The sequence below is a fragment of the Panthera tigris genome, chromosome D4, assembly GCF_018350195.1.
Source record: "Panthera tigris isolate Pti1 chromosome D4, P.tigris_Pti1_mat1.1, whole genome shotgun sequence".
NCBI lineage: Eukaryota > Metazoa > Chordata > Mammalia > Carnivora > Felidae > Panthera > Panthera tigris.
Genome location: NC_056672.1, coordinates 46,033,939 through 46,054,859, shown reverse-complemented (window position 1 = coordinate 46,054,859; position 20,921 = coordinate 46,033,939). Strand labels below are relative to the sequence as shown.

General features: G+C 38.1%; 1 long non-coding RNA gene across 1 annotated transcript; it reads right to left on the bottom strand.

Annotated features, from left to right (window-relative positions):
• Positions 1 to 237: 237 nt before the first annotated feature.
• Positions 238 to 18,753, bottom strand: LOC102958247. Its single transcript, XR_001512032.2, has 6 exons — positions 18,149 to 18,753; positions 9,083 to 9,175; positions 8,507 to 8,576; positions 6,453 to 6,494; positions 3,220 to 3,419; positions 238 to 338 (listed from the first exon to the last, which is right to left on the bottom strand). It is a non-coding gene; the product is annotated as an uncharacterized LOC102958247 (long non-coding RNA).
• Between the last annotated feature and the right edge of the window lie 2,168 nt (positions 18,754 to 20,921).

The window sequence follows — 20,921 nt, the reverse complement described above, 5'->3', positions numbered from 1 at the left end:
CTCTTGGTTTCAGCTCAGGTCATGATCTCACAGTTTTGTGAGTTCAAGCCCCACATTGGGCTCTGCGTTCACAGCACAGAACCTGGTTGGGATTCTCTCTCTCTCTCCCTCTCTGCCTCCCAACTCAAGCTGTCTCTGTCCTTCTCAAAATAAATAAATAAACTTTAAAAAATAAAAAAGCAAAAACAACAAACAGTTGTTTCTCATGGTTTCAGAGGGAAGTTTCAGTTTTGGTGTCAGGAATCTGAGAGCTGCTCACCTGAGTAGTTCAGCATCTCACAGGAGTTCAGGGTCTCACAGGAGGTTTCAGTCTTGCTGTCAGCCAATGCTGCAGTCACCTAGAGTTTGACTAGTTCAGTTAGTCAGAATGATATAAAAATTATGAACCTGTATGTAGCTATTAACATGGCCTCATAACATACAAAGCCAAAAAGTTAACGAAGTTGCAAGGGGAAGTTGACAAATGCACCATAATTGGGGGGAATTTTAACACACCTTCTACACAATTAATAGATAAAGCAAACTATTATAATCATGGGAATAAAGAATATTTGAACAAACACAATTAATAATTTATGTAATGGGGACAAATTAAGCCCTGCACACATTATGATCAGAGAACATATTCTTTTCAAGCATACGTGGAACATTGATGAAAGCTGACCACATATCATACCATAAAAAGATTTTCAGTAAATTTCAGTCAGTATACTTCAAACCATATTCTATTTGTTCAATGCAATTATATTTGGAATAAGTAAAAACAAATATTACAAGAAAATAGATTTGGGAAAAGTCATAAACATAATTTATTAAACAATCAAAAGATTAAGAAAAATCATAATGAAAATTAGAATAAAGTTAATACTAGACTGCAACTCTGATAAAGACAAAAGCTATGTGTGTTTAATAACTTTACATTCTAGAATTTAGCAGGGACCTCATCAGTAATTGTCAAATAAATATCTGAATGGATTTGAGTCATAAAAGTTAAAAAATATTGCATGTAACTGTTTATTACATTCTTGTTGCTGCCTGCATTTTTCTGAGGTAATTTTAAAAAAATTTTCCTCTCACACCTGTCAGAATGGCTAAAATTAACAACACAAGAAACAAAAAGGGTTGGCAAGGATGTGGAGAAAGAGGAACCCTCTTGCACTGTTGGTGGGAATGCACATTGGTGTAGCCCCTTTAGAGAACAGTATGGAGGTTCCTCAAAAAACTAAAAATAGAACTACCCTATGATCCAGCAATTACACTATTAGGTATTTACCCAAAATATACAAAAATACAGATTTGAAGGGGTATGTGCACCCCTATGTTCATAACATTATCAACAATAGCCAAATTATAAAGAGAGCCTAAATGTATATATGTATATTGACTGATGAATGGATAAAGAAGATGTGGGGTGTGTGTATATATATATATATATATATATATATATATATATATATACTGGAATATTACTCAGTCATCAAAAAGAATAAAATCTTGCCATTTGCAACAAGGTGGATGGCGCTAGAAGGTATTGTGCTAAATAAGATAAGTCGAACAGAGAAAGACAAATACCACATGATTTCACTCATATGCAGAACTTAAGAAACAAAATAGATGAACATATGTAAATGTGGTGGGAGAAGAGGGGAGAGGGAAATAAACCACAAGAGACTCAACAATAGAAAACAAACTAAGGGTTGATAGAAGGAGGTGGGTGGGAGATGGGCTAGATGGGTGATGGGTATTAAGGTATTAAGGAGACACCTGTTGTGATGAGCACTGGGTGTTGTATGTAGGTGACGAATCACTGAATTCTACTCCTGAAACCAATATTGCACTGTATGATGGCTACCTAAAATTTAAATTTAAAAAATGTTTATTTAAAAAAGTCCCCTAGATGTTGTTATATTGCGAGATGTCCCTAGCTGAGTTCTTTAAAAAGTCAGCTTGCAGGAAGATTAGTTAGATTATTTTTTCCTCTTCAGTTTTACAGAGACGTAATTGACAAGTCAAAATTGTATATATGTAAGGTGCACAACTTGATGTTTTAATATACATATACATTGTGAAATGATCACCACAATCAAGTAATTAACATATTACTTTTAATTTGTTTAAATTAAACAAATTAATTTGGTACCTTCTTTTTAATTTGTGATGAACACTTATCTACCCTCCTAGCAAATTATAGGTATAAAAGTACACAATGAAGTATTGTTAACTATAGTCACTGTGCTGTACCTTAGATCTCCAGAACTTATTCTTGCATACCTGAAACTTTGTAACATTTAACCAAATTGTCTCCCATTTCCTCTATCCCCTTTGCCCCCAATTACGTGGCAATCACCGTTCTGCTCAGTGTTTCTATGGGTTCAACTATTTTAGATTCTACATATAAGTGAGATCATACAGTATTTATGTTTCCGCATTTAGCATAATGTTCTCCAGATTTACCCATTTGTCACAAATGGCAGGATTTCTTTCTTTGTAAGGGCCGAATAATATTCCATTGTACAATGCGTGTAATTTTTGTAATGACCATAACAGGTTGAAGCAGCTATTTTCATGAAATCTGTTTTTAAAAACAAAAAAAATATTAGTTATAAAATAAAGGAAAACATTAGGAACAATCTATTTTCACCTGGATACAACTACACACATAAAAATGCTATTGTTTCAGAAGGTGAATCATATATCATAGTGAGTGAAACGGCATGAAAATGTTACATTCAGTTAAATCTCCACATTGTCCCTGTGTACTTATCTTCATAAATTCTACCATTTTTATCAGTTCCCAAGGAGACACTGGCATAAATATTTCTGAACCAACTACCTATGTGCTCAGGAGAGGAAATAGGACCGAGTAATGAGCATTTATTCTAGCTGAAGATGTCTGAAATTGGCTGGAAATGTGCCTTTTTTTTTTTTGCATTCTGTAATCCAAGCTTAATTTTTTTTAAGGATAGCAGGGATATCACTTGCAAAACAGAAATGGAGGTTTATCTTTCGCAGTCTAAAGTATTCCAGTAAATCATAAATCAACTGGTCATTTCTCTATTTAATGATTTACCATCTTATCAAGAGCATCTCCTTGTTAGCTTTTTATGAGGCTTATCATCTAGAGCCAGTCTCCAAAATTAGAGGCTAATAAATTATTAGCTACATGTCTAGATGTGCAACAGCTGACTGAGGAGTAATAAAAGATCCCTCCTTCCTTACCATTCAACTGGGTAATTAGTCTGTATTCACCAGCACAATGTTGTAAAGATCTGGAAGCGATTCTATTCATGCATTCAGTACAGGCAGCTGAGGGGAAGGTCTGGTCAAAACAGCTTTGGAGAAAGAAGCTCAGTAATATTTGACTGTTTCTTCTGATCACATTTAGAAGTCTCAGACCTCTACCTCCCTCTGTCATCCGTCTGTAGACAGAGGCAGATATTGATATTTTTATTTACAATTCTGAAAACCATGGGCTTTTCAAGCATGCTGTCAAATTTCACCATTCCTGATTCGGGTTCCACTAATTTCAGAAGTCCAAATAATGCTAGCAATAGCTGCAAAAGGGCCACTTTTTAAAAGCAGATCCTTTCTTTCCTGGTAAATTTGCAAGTAAATTATGTAAATATATTTTAAGGGAAGAAGATGTTTTCTATTCCCTTAGACAGTAAAAGTTTTCATGCATCTGAGAAATATCCTTTCTAGCCCAATCTAAATACAGATAGAGTAGATAGCTAGGTAAACAGATGGAAGGAAGGAAGGAAGGAAGAAAGGAAGGGAAGAAGGGAAGGGAAAGGAAGGGAAGGGAAAGAAGGGAAGGAAGGGAAGGGAGTTGAAGAGAAGGGAAGGAAAGGAAAGGAAAGAGAAAGAAAGAAAGAAAGAAAGAAAGAAAGAAAGAAAGAAAAAGAAAGAAAGAAAGAAAAGAAAAGAAAAAAGAAAAGAAAAGAAAGAGAAAGAGAAAGAGAAAGAAAGAATCTGCAGATCACTAGGGACCTAGGACCTACCATCATTCTTGTTTGTAGATCTAGAAACTTGATACACTTGATTTTCTTGGGATTGATCAACCTCCTGGAAGCTGACTCAGCCTAACAATCCCACAGAAGAATATTTATGTTGATATTTACAGTCATTTTAAAATTTCGCTGGAAGAATACTCCCTGACCAAGGTCTAAGGCCAATCGCCTGCCTTCTTATGGAAAGACATATTCAACAGGAAAGTTCGGTCAGTGGAGAAAGAATTTGAACCCAAGGAGTTGGTATTCTCTGGCAGAGGTCACTATTAATATTACAGAAAAAACAGAGTAACTAAAGTAGGTGAGCTGATGGCTGCAGCAAAAGGTTACAAACAGCCCTGCATTCTCGGGGTCACCACATTCAAGATTCAGTCCAGAGATCTGAAAGGGCAGAAACTCAGTGCTGATGGTGCAGTCACGGAAGATCAACCAAAGAGGGAATAACCCTTGTGGATATCATTCACAATAGCTGAGCGCATATGGCAACACTCTCCACAAAATGTTTCCTGCTTTTCACTTTCCTGATACATGGTAGGATTATCTTCCCTCCCACCACCATTGATATTAGACATGCTCTTTAGTTTAGCCAAGAAAATATAAATAGAAGTGAAATGTGTCATTTCCAGGCTGAAGCTCGAAGAAGCAGGATGTTATTTGCCCGCTATGGTTATTATGGATGCACAGAAAGGACTACAAGGAGCAAGGAAGGCCCTGTGTCAACCTTTGTTGGGCGTGTGTGTGAGAAAGAAAGAAATAATTGTTGGGCTAAGCCCCTGAGACATTGGGGGTATTACTGAACACAACCCAACCTACCCTTCCTGTTGTGGTATATGTCCTGAAATTAAAAAATATTTTACATTAAGGCTTCTTAGAGTCAGGGTACATTGATAACCTAATTAATACTTAGAAGGTGACTTGCTTTTTATATAATCAGAACAAAGAGAGCTGAATAGTGTTTTGAGATGCCTGGAAAAGCATAATGGACCCCTCCTGCACTGTAATAGAGCATACTTTCTGGTAATGGCATTAGATCCACCTGCCAAACACCTCATTTACTCATTCATTCATTCATTCATCCGTCCCAAAATATGTATAGAGTGCTTACTACACGCCAGACACTGTGCTGGATCCTGTGGATATGAAAGGATTGAGACAGTCCCGCTCCTTACGTATGGACTTAGCCTCTTTACTCTCATTCTTCTAGATTCCATTTAGACCATGTACTTTAAACCAGCACATATTCCTTTATCATAACTGTTTAGTATCAAACTGCCACTTTCCTTAGTCATGTTTTCGTTCTAAACACACACTCTACATCAGTGCTTCCCAAACTTATCATGTTTCCTTTCTGCTCAATTCCAGACTAGGGCTTAAGTAAAATACTATACAATACAAATAAGTTACTAGAAAAATATTTCGTGTGATTGAATGCCAACACAATGGCGATAAGCTATAAAAGTTTCTAAGTCATTACTTGCAGTTTCGGGACTTCTTTCCTTCCAGGTGGACAAAAGTTCACTGACCATCGCTGGTCTGTGGACTATTCTCTGAGAAGGACAAGTAGTGAGGACCTAAGCAAACTAAGGTTTCTGTTTTCATTTGTAAAACCATCTGCCTCTTAATTACCAAAGTTAAAAAGTTTCATGTGCTGGGTACCTCTTCCGATGAGCCCCCATTGCCTATTCAGCTAACCACTTGCATTATTCTTTAGTTAATGTTTTTTCCAATCACCTCACTTTTTATATGGATACATATTTTAAAAATGTCTACTCCATGTAAATAGAAAATCTGTTTCACTTGCAATAAATAAGACGTAACTGTGCAAAGAAGGGTTATGAATAAGTAGTTATTCAAGCCTAGGGAAAGAGAGGCGGTCGCCTGCTCCGAGGAGAACTTAAATCTTACTAATGTGGAACTAAAACTTCCTACTTGACATAATCAGAAAACTGAGAGAAAACTAAAGAGAGCTTTTTACTCATTATGTATTCCAGTGCTATGTAATCCTCTATTTATATTTCCATCTAAAACCATTTTAAGGACCAAACAGTAGTCTCTCTATTCTTCAGAAAACAGGGCAATATTTTAACTTGCCCAATATGAGGGCTGTTCCAAGTTGTCCACCATGTCTACAGTCACCCATCTGGTGGTCATAATCACATGGGTAACCGAACACAAGCATCGAATGTCACCGCTTCCTTTCCTTGGTAACCCTGTCATAGGGACTACTGGCGCTGTAGACCATAGGCTTACTTCAATTCTGGAAGTAACACTCTCCTCAGGTCTAAACAGTCTTTATGAGATTTTTTTTTTTCCAGCAGACTTCATGCCCAACATGGGGCTGGAACTCACAACCCAAGATTAAGAGTCTCATGCTCTTCGAACTGAGCCAGCCAGGCGCCCCTATGAGACTTTTGGGAGTCCTACCATGAGTACCCAACTAACCTGTATTTTCTTCCTTCTTCCAATAATGATCAGTTACTTTTCCTGATGAGACAAGAAAAATATTTTTTAAAGACTGTAATTCCCCCTCAGGCTCCTTTGTAGCTACAAGGAGAAAAATTAACTCTTACCCACTTATTTTTTACTGCTTTAAGTGACTTAATCATAATCCACAATTTTTTAAAAGAATGTTTTGCATGGTGGATACACAAAGATATTTACAGAATCCACCAGCAGTTAGATGCCATGATTAAATTAGGTGATTCACAAAATTCACGTGGTTTAAAAAAAAATCATGATCCACAATTATAATATTGGTCATATCAGACAGACCTTAGAGGTTTGGCTTGGCCTCTCTGTTTTCATGTACCTACAACACTATCCAACTCTGAGCATTACTTTGACGTCAGGGAGCAGGGATTCTAAGGACAGAAGAGTCATTTGGCCTGAGTTTACAATTCAAGTTGTGAATTCTCCGTTAATTACCCCTAACTAAACTCCAGACCCAGGCTTCTGTGTGCACTAGCTGCAAATACGCACAGTGTGAATATTTAAGTTTGTGTGATATTCCCAGAGACGTAAATATGAGCTGAATCTTTACAACAACGGAGAGATCCTTCCGGAGGCATCGCTTACCTAATGCTGACCTTTTATCAAAGAATTTTTTTCCCCAACTAACTGTTTCAAATAAATGCTAACCATACAGGGTCTCTTCTCTCCCTTCAGGATATACAAACCACAGAATTCCGATGACTCACCCCAAAATAGCTTATGAATATGCCAGGGGCGGAAGGGCATGCTGTTTGGTTCTCTAAAACTTCCTGCCAAACTGTAGAAACTGAACATACACAGATATTTGGGGACTAACTGTGAGTAATAATGAGAATTTAATCCCCTTTAGTCTTCTGAGTTAGCAACAGCTTGCCTAACATGTCCGGTTACATCCTGTTTGCTACGCATGTGACTCCTCAAAAAAATAATAATATAATATTAATAGCACAATGTTTCATTGTTAAGACTGCTATTATCTATGTCAATGGTTCTCAAACATTGGCAGCCATTTGTAGACTAAGGTCACTTCTTGGAAGAGCTATAAATCCGTGGCTTTATGAAACAAACATATTATTATTATGTCTTTGAAATAAAAAGCCAGGATTCAAGGTATGGAATTTTAAGGCACCCAAGTCCTTAAAAGGGAAAGGCAGTTACGTATATTGATTAGAATCTTGAGTTGGAATCAGTTCTTTCGCCACCTAGGCCACATTTTGCAGGTACTTGGCCTAAGTCCTAATTTCCCCGTATGTAAAATGAAGAGAATGGTAATACTGTCCATATTTAAGGTTAGAATTCTAGGTCCATACAGTGAGGATTAAATAAGGAACATCCCTAAATAAGGACTACTGCTAAGTAGCCCAATAAATAAATTATCTAGTGCCATCTCTTTTCACAAATAAAGAATCTGAAGACCAAAGCTACGAAGTGCCCTATGAACAGCCGCTCACTCCTCACAGCAATGCCAAGGAAAAGCCCTATAAATGCTGTGGGTAACAACGGGCTTTGAATCCAGTCAGCCCAAATTCAAGCCCCAGTTTTCATTCTTGCGAGCTGTATAACCTTGGGCAAGTCACTTAATTCTTCTGTGCCTCGATCTTCTCATCTATTAAATGTTAAAATAATATTTAAATATTAAAGTAATAGTAAAGTTTATTAAAATATAATGAAAATAAGAAGGGTATTATTATTAAATAATATTAAACTATTAAAATTATTATATTAATATTAAAATAATAATAGTATTTTTCTCACAGGGTTGTTAGGACAGCCTAAGAATGTAACATGTAATAGTGCCTGGCATGTACTGACTAATCAATAAATACTACTACACCGATATGGAAAAGTTCTAGTTCTTCTAAAAACAGATTTTAGAGTAAAATACACGTCCACAATGGCAGGCTTGAAAAAGCTATATCCATAAAAGCAACCCAAACCTAAAAAAAATAAAATAAACAACTCAAAAATTTATTTAATGCAATTTACAAGGTCATCGGAATACGTACAGATGTCTTTTCAGATTAAGGTATGTGTCTTCTTTAACCACGTTTAGGTGTCATATTTCCCTTCTCTTATCTGGAAAGGATACCAAAAAACAACTTAATATTTCAAACAACAGCCACAATTGTTCTAGAGTCATTTTGATCGGACTTTGAAAAGAATGCCAGTATCCAGTTGCCCTTGACATTTGTGGAGGAAGTATAAGGCAATGGGAAAAACATCAGACTCCCCTTTCCAGTCTAGGCTTTGCCATTTAACAAGCTATAGACAAGCTACTCGATCTCTGAGTCGCCATCTATAAAATGGGGACAGCTTCTGCCTTGTTACACATACTACACGGAAACAAGTATGAGACATGTTTCATAAATAGACTTTGTTCTATTTATATGCATGATTTGTTATGGTACTTTACCTGAGTAGTTTGTTCAAAACTGTTCTGCAATAGTTAAGCGTCAGAAATATACTTTCCTTTGCTTATTACATACTCAAAGGACACAGAGACTCTCATTTTAAGGAGATGTGTAGAAGAGAAACAGGAGAAAACCTTTCAATCTCAGAGAAAGAAAGAATTTGAAACTTACCAGTATTGACACGTGACAAAGAGGCACACAAGACTATATACTTCTCCATCTCTTGACAATAATTCGTACCCATAATAGATGGTTAAGATGTATCTGTTAAAAGAATGGGCAAGACATGAATTAAAGGATTTATGGTGTCCTAAATTATTTTAGGATTTATTGTGTCTAAATTGACACAATTAGTATGCCCTCGTTGACACCACTTTATCCCTACTCCCACCCAATTAGTCCCTGATTTGAAAATCACTGACCCAGGCACAGCCATTGATGACCTCCGAGAGCTATATGCCTATAACTGCTAGCACCTTAACAAAAGGTTTAAAATGGGACCATGGAATCAATAAAGAATTTCTCCTAAACTCATCATTTGTTTTCTAAGCAATAGACTATACTTTGTCTTTGAATTGTTTTAAAATTCTGCAAGTGATTTCAATCCTGAATTGAAACCAAGAGGTCAAAGGACCTGAGAAACCATACTTCCTACCCTCATAGACGTCATTTCCAAAAGTGAGAGAGAGAAAAAAAAAAATATCTGCATGACCTTTGTACTCCATTTGTCTCTTGAAGCACCATAAAAACATGAGAAGGAACGTTTTGTGATGCGGGATGGGGGCCTGCACAGGTATGGACCCTCACAGCTCCTCACACCTCCCAGGAAAAAACCTGCTGAACAGAACTGTGCTTGAAGACTTCAGGGAGCATCACAGTTCAGGCTCCTCCCTCCCAGTCACATGGGACCCAAAGATCAGATGGAGACTGGGCTTCAGCGTTGCACGTGTTTGCTGGCACAGCGTCCTCAGTACGTCAGAGCCTCACCTGACACTGACTCATTGCTGGGTGGAAAGCCAAGGCCTAATTGTGTTGGTCATATGTAACTTGCCACTTCCAGCCAAGTATTCCAAGCCCTTTCAGAAATAGTCCACCAACTTGCTTTCCCACTATACCCTGAAATAGACCCCACAGACTCCTGAATTCTCTTGCCTCCGAGAGTTTACTCCTGCCTCTTCTGATGGCTCCCCCCGCCCCCGCCCGCCCCTGCCCTTGCCCTGTTACTGCCGACCTCTGTGTCAAACTTAATGCAGAGGCTGGGAGGCTCCTCTTTGTGGGCTCTCAATAAATATTCATTCCACTCAATTCAGTCACTCTCAGAGATAAGAGGCAGCAAGGATTACCAGATTTCCTAAATACATCTGAAAACCCATTGCCTGGGGTCAGGGTGACAGGAGGTTGCTTCTTTACTGAAAAACCAATTTTCTCAAATGCACAGCAGTAAGCCTCAGTACAGATACTGTGTCTTACTCGAGCTTTATACAAAATTCAACACGTCTGTCACAGGAGCTTATGGCTTCCAAGGCAGAAAATCTAAATCCGTAACAAATTTCTCCCAAAGTAATAGATGGTTCAAAGAGTCGAACCCAACATGAAATACGTATTGGACAAAAATAGCAAAGAGTCAGCTCTTATTTCTTGATATTTCAAACCATATGTTCACCCATTTTCCATGGTAAATTCCTTGTCCTATTTGTTTGTGTACACACTGTGCCTGCCATGTGCCAGGAACATACATATTTTGGATTTTTTTTGGTCACAGAAATAAAGAACGGATGGGTATGGGATTGCGAGAAATCAGGAAAAGCAAATGAAAAAGGAAAGAAAAAAGAAAGACTAAACCTGTGGCAAATCAACATTTATTCTATGAACATAAGCACTTTGTATGATTTTTGTGTGAATTAACATCTTAAGTCTAAAAAGGAGCCTCTGGAGCCCAATTCTGTATACAGTGGAAAAAGAGACATAACACCTAAGCCTTGAACCCGAAAGAGTAAATTGGGAAAAGGAATTTTCAACACACACTGTTAAAAAAAAAACATACCAAAGTTATTTATGATAAAAGTACTGGACATGTGGCCAAACAAAGCTAATTTACCCAGGACTGGCATATTCTACATTTCTATAATTCGAGAGGCAAGAAAGGCCATGATAGGCAAAAGTACAATGTGTGTGTGTGTATATATATATATATATATATATATAAACAAACCAATAAGAAAAAGTAGGTGGGCCTCAAAAAATTGGGGGGACTTAAACAAAATAGAAAAGAGAGAATTTCAGGGACAAAACTGGGAAAGATGTTTCCCAGGTGCATGTGTGTGGAATGACTTAAATTAAGACAGTCACCAAGGAGTGAGGAGGAGATAGACCCAGAGCTGTCCCTCCCCTTCCTGAAGAAATCAACGACTTTTTTTTTTAAGTAGGCTTCCTGCCCAATGCAGGGCTTGATCTAACGACCCTGAGATCAAGAGTCAGATGCTGTACCAACTGAGTCAGCCAGGCACCCTGAAATCAATGAGGCTTAATTGTAGATGATAATTAGTAATATTATATTATAAACATTAATAATACCTGTTAATAAGTAACAGCTACAAATCCAAATTGGGTGGGAAAAGGATGGAGAAAGAGAAAAATGTTGAGAAAGATTGAGTCTGGCAAGGCCATTTGGGGATAACTGGGGAAAGCAAGGGCTGTCTCAAGTAGAAGGCAGGTCTGTGGAGCCACACTTGGCCACTGGAGAGGGAACGGCTCTCTTCTGGGTGCACACCTAGCTCTTTTCACATTTGTAAGCCAGAGAAAGTATTCTTATATATTACTGAATTTGTTGTTTTCCTTGCCAAATTTATCACCTCCTGTCATGGTGTTAGCTTATAGCAGCTACTTAGTAAACAGTTGTTAAATGAAAAGAAAATCAACCAACAATAGACACTCTGACACTGGCAGACTTTGCAAGCATCTTAGGTGGGAGTAAGTTCAGCTCTGGTACAGGCTCTTTGAAAAAACCCTAACCCTGACTCTAAATTTGAGTCTGCCCTCGCATACCCTAAACAAGGAAATTTAGCAAGAATGGTCTCCCAACCTGGACAAAGCTAAACTCTTATCTATTCTCTGCACCTGTAACCGCTTGATTTATAAATAGTTTGCCCTTTTACTTGGCTTCACAGTCAGCTGCACAGCAGAAGAAATGCCTAAGATCACGTTGCTGTCGTGACTAATCTCTGAGAAGAACAGTTCGTAGATGAAAGGGAAAGTATCTCCAGAGCTCTCACAACCAGGAACAGGGTGTGCACCCGCTCCATGCACACAGTTGAAATGCAGACATCTCCTGAGATGTGACTTGTTGAAAGAAAGAAAAAGAAAGAAAGAAAGAAAGAAAGAAAGAAAGAAAGAAAGAAAGAAAGAAAGAAAGAGAAAGAGGAAAAGAAAAGAAAAGAGAAAAGAAAAGAAAAGAAGAGAAAAGAAAAGAAAAGAAAAGAAAAGAAAAGAAAAGAAAAGAAAAGAAAAGAAAAGAAGAAAAAAGAAACAGTAAAAGCACTGAAAAGGACTGGGGCACCATGGGACAGAAACAGCACCAGAAAATAAAATAATTGACCAGTTTCTGAGGATTTTTGCACTTACACGACTGCTGTTACAGTATATTAGTTAAAAATACACTGCCCCAATTAATCAATGCAATGATACATTACACAGCCACAGAATTATCATGATGCTTATATGGTAGCATAAAAAGCCCCTTATTTGTTGATCTGATGAGTACTTATCGACCTTCTCCTATGTGCCGGCTCTGCTTTATATGGAGGTGTGCACGAGGGGGTGAAACAGGCAAAAATCTCTGGTATAATGTGCATGATATAATGCTATATCAGGGCCCAGGAAAAAAAAATCCAGGGCAGTAAAAATCCAGGGCAGGAAAGAGCTTTCGTGGCCTGGCAGGCACAGTATTAAACCCCAGTTGTGCTGCTGACGTGTATAATCTTCAGCAAGCAATCAGCTGCTTTTGCTGATTCCCTTTTCTATATTTATAATAAAGGGGGACATAATAGCTATTTTGTGGTATTCTTGTAAAGATGAAACAAGGTAGAAAATCAATCAGAACTGAATCTGACAATACAATGCCTTAGGTGTCCAAAGAAATCCTCCCAGGAGAGAATACCCCCCATTCACACACACACACACACACAAAAGTAACATATAAAGTAGTTGCTTTTAATGTAATGCATGGCTAAACATGCAAGCGTATCAGGGAAATCCCCAAAGGCCAGAAACAACGAGAAAACACACATGCAGAGAGATAAGCAAGTGCTTGAGACAACAGTCCTCTCCTGGGCACCTGCCACACTACTCACATCGGACCCAGGATCAGGGTACCAAAAAGATGGGGGAAAAAACCCTAAAGCTTGGATTCCCCAAAGATCACACTTTCAAAGGGGCATGGAGCTACTTCCTTGTCTCATCCTTAGATCTGGTTGGAGAATAAATATCCAGAAAGCTACTAGCCATAATTCTGCATTCACACAGATTTAGGACCTTCTGGTCTCAGTACCTGTGTAAACCTTAAAAAATAAAAAATAAAAAGGTGAAAATTTAGATGAAAAGATTCTTGGTTTGCTGGTGCCTCTGTCCTGTGGCCCACTCCCTACCCCACCAGCACCTGACAGCAGTAAATATAAATTCTTTCTACAGGACAGCTCTTTAAACTCCATCTTCGAAGCATTTCCACAGATAAGGTGGCAAGGCACATGGTGTCTACACACAACAAAACCAGCCACTACGGATGAAAAATCCATAGAAATAATAAATGTTAACAAGTAGTCGAAAGTATTAAGTCTAATAAATATTTCAAAGAAAGAAATTAGTACAAAAATACATAAAAGGGAATGAGATTTATAAAAATGGCCAGGCAGATTTGTTTAAAAGTAAAACTCCTAGAAATGAAAGATACAATCATTGAAATTAGCAATGTGCTAGGGGAGGTGTCCAGCCCATATATGGGGGCATGTTTATTTCTGTACACTTATATCAATGAGCCTTATGTTTTCATTGTTACTTTTAACAGCTTTATTAGGTACAATTGATATACAAAGAACTGCACATGTTGAATGTACAATTTGATGAGTTCAGGCAGATGTAAACACCTCGTGGTATCCTCACCATAATTAACACCTTCAACACCTCCTAGTTTCCTTGTGTTCCTTTGGGTTTTTCTTTGTTTTTGGTTTGTTTTGGTTTGGTTTGATTTTTTTTTTTTTTTTTTTTTTTTTTTGTAGTCAGAACACCTACCATGAGGTGTGTGTGCTCTCTTAACAAATTTTGAAGCGTGCGATCATTGTGTATCATTTTGTTAACTACAGGTACTGTGTTCTACAGCAGATCTCTGTAACTTATGTGCGACATAACTGAAACTTGGAACAATCACTCCTCCTTTTCCCCAGCCCCCAGCCCCTAGAAACTATTATTGTATTCTCTGCTTCTTTTTTTAAGTTTATTTACTTATTTCGAGAGAGAGAGAGAGAGGTGGGGGAGGGGCAGAGAGAGAGAGAGAATCCCAAGCAGGTTCTGCACTGTCAGCACAGAGCCCGACGTGCCTCACGAAACCACAAGATCACAAACTGAGCCGAAATCAAGAGCCGGACACTGAACCGTCTGAGCCACCAGGAACCCCAGCTTCCAAGTTTTTATATAGATGTTTGTCACAAATTTAATAGTGAAAGAGGAAAAGAGTAAAGAGAGAAAGAAGAAGTAGAAGATGTGTTTTGCAATCTATCAAGCTATAAACTCTTACCTCCTGTCTTACAGAAAAAAAAAAAGTCATTTCAATGCCTCTACTTTCCTAGTTATTTCCAATTCACTCATCTAAAAATTTTTGCTGGAAACCGGGCATACTTTCAACCTCTTGAGGAAGCAAATTGCTTACATTTACTACCCGATGTTTAAAATGCAATTAGTCTTGAGATGTTTGTCTGAGTTTGGTATTCCGTGCTGTGTTTAAAAGGCTGCATGAAAAATTAAATAAATAAATAAATAAATAAATAAATAAATAAATAAAAGGCTACGTGATCACATTGTCTTAGATCTTTTTCCAAAATACAGAAATGAAATTCAAATATTTTCCCTTCACACTGATAATTTTACTCACTTTAACTCCCTCTCTGGACCTTTTGTATGGCATTCTCTCTTAGTCCTCGGATGTCTACACGTTTGTGCCTCGGGTTCATTACACTCAGCTGACCCACCACACCCCGGCCAGAACTTCAAAAGAAGCTGGGAACAGCCGCACTTGTTCTAGCTGGAAGATCATCCCAAGTCCCTCCCTGTTTACTCTTGAGATGTTTGGGCCTTTCATCTCTAGTTCTCAGATTCTGGCACAATAACCCAGCTCTGACGTCAGGATCTAACCCTCCGGATTCCAGGCTGTCACTGAAATGTTTATGCCATGATGATTCTGTGGCTGTGCTCTCCACACTAATTGTACAGTTGCCACCGCCTTGAGTGAGAAATCTCCCTATCTAGGACGAGGCTTCAAATCCCCAGATGACGGGGATTTGGACATCTACTGTTTCTTTTCATACATCCCAGCCACACCTGGAAAGATTTATATCATTAGCCACAGTTGAAACAGGACTTTTAAATGATCCACTGTATGATATCATTGATTTTTTTCCCTGTAACTAAAATAAAATCAACGTTCTTGTTACACTTTCAAGGTATATTTTTGTTATTTGTTTGTTGTTTTATTTTAGAGAGAGGCAAAGGGGGGGGAGAGAGAGAGAGAGAGAGAGAGAGAGTGAGTCAGTCTTAAGCAGGCACCACACTCAGCAGGGCCTGATCCTGTGACCCCTGGATCGTGACCTGAGCTGAAATCAAGAGTGGACCTCTCATCTGACTGAGCCACCCAGGCGGCACCTTCTTGTTACACTTTAAATTCTACTTCAGCAAAGTGACATGCCCAATATACGTGAAAAGTGGCCTTCTCTGAAGTTTTCTCAAGGGTTGGAAAATGCAAGGATTTATACCTCACAACCCAGGGAAAAATTTCCCAAAAAATGTTTCTTACTCATCTTTCCCTATCAAATACATCATCCAGCAGTAGCCTCCCCCACCCCCCGTCTCTCTGTGCCTCTCTCTCTCTGAATCTCTAGCTGATTGCTGCTTTCTAACTTCCATGCAATTATAAAAGAGAATGAGGAATATCACTATGAACTGATTTGAAACAACTTCCCAAAGACGTCGTGAAGTGACCAACAACACAATGCATAACATCATATATATTATACTACCTTTTGTGTAACGAGTTATACATATACCTGCATATCTTTACAAAAAAAAAAAAAAACAATAAACGAGAAACCTGAAAACAATGCACATGGTTACCTACAAAGAGTAGGGAACCGGGTAGAAGGAATATGCAAGGCAGTGACATTTCCCTGAGAATTCCTATTTTTATAGTTATGACTTGAAATCATGTAATTACATGCTCAAAGAATAAACATAAATATAAAAAGGGGATAAAAAAGAAAAACTAACAAAGCAAAGTGAAACAAATGAATCCAATGTTATTTCCAAAACAAAAAGGCCCATAATATTACAGGGATGGAACAGCAGTGAAAGAACTAGCCCAAGTCCCTAATGACCACAGTATCTGACTCTTGGCCTTGGGCCCAGCATAAAGTAGGGCGTGGAGAACAGCAAACACATTCTAAATTCTTATTAACAGGTTTGTTTTCTAATTGCACAGGCAAAAAGGTCCTGGAATTATTTTATATGTATTTTAGGATTTAGAGAATAAAGTAATGCATCAAGATTGTTGAGAACCATGGTTTTGTCACTGGGAAGAATGGGCAAACTGATATGAAACAAGGAAGGCAAAAACCCTGGAGGATGCAACTGAATTGGTAGTATCAGTGTGGACTCCAGATATCTTTTTTTGTTTTTAATTGTTTTACTTTGAGGGAGAGAGAGAAAGAGCACATGCACATGTGCACAAGCTGGGGAAGGCAACGTGTGAGAGAGAAAATCTCAAGCAGGCTCCACACTCAGCACAGAGCCCAACAGGGGGCTCAATCTCACAACCCTGGGATCAGGACCCGATCCAAAATCAAGAGTCAGATGCTCAACCGACTGAGCCACTCAGGTGCCCAAGATTTCATATATATATATATATATATATATATATATATATATATACACACACACACACACACACACATACATACATACATATGTATATATGTCTACATATATACATATATATGTCTACATATATACATACATATGTATATATGTATATATATGTTTCTATGTGCATGTGTATGTCCACATATATATGTACTTATGTATGTGCATATGTATTTACATATAGCCTGTATTTTCATAATTTATATATGTGTATATGTATGGTGTGTGTATACATATAGATGCGTGACAATAGAATTCTATTCACAAAATGGCTTAAAGGCTATCATAGTAGTAATGAACACCCCTAGTGCCCAGATATTAATCTCAAATACCATTCCTCAATAAGGGAAACAAAAATCCTAGTTTCCTTGACACCAGACTTCATTTAACTGCTCAAACTAAAACTTTTTAATTAACTTTTAAAATGAATAGCCATTACTAATGATTAAAGATCTCCAAATGCTCTCCATGTTTTTTTGAAAGGTATATAAAGACCTTTAACCTTTAATACTTTAAAATCAAATCAAATTCCTAGAGTACTTTGGCAAATAACTTATTAAAATCCTTAAAGAACCTTATTTTATCATTTGAAACAGAAATAAGCTGTTGATATGAGTTTACTGGGTTTGGGGATAGCAAAAATGTCAGAATGCTAGAAGACATAAAACTCTGTCTATATCTACGTCACCAAAGAAACTATTTAGGAAATTAACTTGTAAATAGAGTAGTCTTAATGTGGAAAATACATCTATCTTTTGCTTCAACAAACTTTTCCTAGATTAGATAGAAGTTATTCAGGAAGATCTCTGATCTACGAGTTAACCCAAAGGTTTGTCATTAATGCTTCTTCTAACCTCCTTGAGAATTACTAAGTGAACATTTTTTTTTTCATCTAAGACAGTTGACCATATAAGGAGAGTTGTACACCTTTGTTCACTCCAGGCGACCTCCTGTTTTGCATCCTATTTCACTTGATTTAACTTTTTGGCACTAAACCTACAGTTTTGTTCCCAGTAATAGCAGACTTAGCAGACTAGCCGATTGTAAAGAGTGGCTTACCATAAACATGGTCTTAGCGTGTTCTTCTTTTAATGAGGTGTGACCTTGGGTTCCTTCATGGGACTTAGGTTCAGATGGCATCAGGAAGCAGCCCTAACTCGTCAGCAAATGACTCAGCCTGCTTCCTACTGATAAGGCCAATGAAGAAAGGAGTGGCCAAAGCCTCAAGGGGGGAAACCCCTAATTGGGACGGACCCAAGACACCATCCCAGGCAGTTAAACCTATAGTCTACCTGGGATCTGACTACAGTCAGTTCGCCAGCCAGTCAGCGTGGGTGTCCTGAAAACTCAAAACAGGAAAGACACCTGGATTTCATTCAGGTCTACTAGTTCATTCTTCAGAGATCAAAAGTGAGGCGAAGCGAATTGCCCAAGACTAAACAAAACAGTGGCACACCTGGGACTAAAACTCTAATCTTTGGTCTAGGTTCCAGAATTTTCTCTGGAACAGAATTTGTGTAATGCTGGTTTTTTATGTAAGCTGCTTTAATCAGCTCATGGATATAATGTACACAAGTTATTAAATGTATATAAAGGAATTGTTGAGGTAAAATTGCCTATTTTTGAAAAACATTACAGATGAAAACAAAGGCAAGTGATGTATTGTAAAGGAAATGAACAAAAATTCTTAAAGCATGGCGCGTTAGCGCTGAAAACATACTGAAAGATTGTCTGCTTCAACGATTTTACAAGGAGTTTTTGTTACGGCTGTGTGTGTGTGGGGGGGGGAGTGGTGGTTATGTTTTTGGGGGGAAGGGGAGAGTGTTTTGTTGTTTTGGTTTTGCTTGTTTAGTTCACTTTAAACAGCGCCCCCTGAGGCACCTTTTTCATTCCCAGGGACTCAATCCGTTTGAAAAGCCCCATCTACTTCAGCCCCGGGTTTTCTTTCAAGGGAACTGAAGGCCAGACACCGAGGTCTTTCCGTGAGAAGCAGAGACGTTACTTAATGAAGTAACGGAATAAAAATACTGTCTTCATCCGTTCTTACTAGGCTGCAAAGGGAGACGGAGAGAAAGGGGAGGAAGTGGGGAGGGGCATCTATCCTCTGTGCCCCTTGCCCGGAACCGTGTGTTGTGTCCGGAACCGTGTGTTGCGTCCGGCCCCGGGCCAGACCCGCAAGCCCAGAGGCCGAGCCGGCGCGGACGCGCAGCCACACAGTGCCAGGGACGCCGCGGCCTCCTGGAGACTGGGAGGAGGTAGGAGGTGGCCGGAAGGCTGGAGATCCGCTCCGCTGCTCGGGTGGGAGGAGGAGCGCAGCAAGGTGCGGGCTCATTCAAGAAGCCAACATCTGGAGAGTGAATGCAATACTGCGGGAGGCTGCAAAAGCAGAAGATCGCGTCCCTGCGGGGATGTAGTTTACGGTCAAGTTGGATCGCTGCGGGGGGGGGCGCGCGCGCGAGTGCGCGCGCGCGCGCGGGACGGGGTGGGGGGGCGCTAAGAAAGAAGCCCCAGAGGCAAATTCTTAGGAGAATTTTGTTGAGCTAGTCCAGAACTAGTTGGTATATATGGATATCCTGCTGAACTGATAAGACACAATGCAATCTTCAAAGATCTTTTTGCAAAAGATGTCTGCCCGTTACGAGGGTTTCAGAAATACCAGCCTGCGTCACAATTGCTTTGGATGATGAATTAAAATGCCTTAGATCCAAATGTTAATCTTGATCCTGGGGACCGTGAGAATCTAGCTTGGTGCTCCGATTTAGTAAATAACTATGGAAGTTAGTTACATGAAAGAATCATAAGATGGCAGGGTCATTAAAAAACCCATCAGGCTCAGCACCTTTTTTTTCCCCAAAGTTAAATATTTAAAACAGTCATAGCAGACATTTATTTAACTTAAAGTTAATACCTTCTCAGGTATATTAATGACTCATTAATCGCTTATTTCACACAACACATTTTCACTGACTACCATGTTCAAAGTAATGAAGGACAATCTATCAAGGAAAGAGAATAGTAGACAGCCCATTTACTTGTAAATCAATGCACCATTTATAGGCCAAAGTGGAGATAAAAGTTTAGTGTGTGAAAAAAAAAAAAAGCTTATTGTGTGATAAAGAAGTTTAGTATGTGATAAAGTTACTATCAAAAAAATTAATAAGGAAAGGAAAGTTTATCCCTTAATATGATATGAAAATGAAATAATTGGCAAAAGTCCTGTTTGTGCTTTTCATCACACCATACTCCTAAAGTTAATTCAGAGAGAATGAAGGATAAAGTATTTTTAAAAATCATAAATCAACATGAGGTAAATTTGAGTATATATTTACTATTTGAGAATGGGAAAGACTAAGTAAAATCTTTGAAAGAAATAACAATAAAAGCCATTGATAGGCTTGACTGTAAAAATGTAAAAGTTCTTTAGGAAAAAACAAATGAAATTAGAAGAAAAAGAAAAATATTTACCAACATAAGACACACAAAATGTTTATATCTTCACTATAGACAAAATATTAACAACTCAGTGAGATGAGACCTGAAAGAGAAAGTTGGTCACACATTATAATAGGCAAAAACTTACAGTTATGGATATAAACATTTGAAAAAATATTTCAAAAAACACCAAAACATAATTCATTCTCACAGAAAGTTAAAAGAAAAAAAGAAAACAGATGTAGTATTTCATACATCAATTTATCAAAAAGATTGCATTTTAGTGTTTCATGCTAATGAAGTTGAATTAAAATAAGTGCTCATTTTCTGGAAAAGGAAAATAATTTCTGAGGGATAATTAAGCAATAGATACTAAAAAGCTTACAAGTATTCATACTCC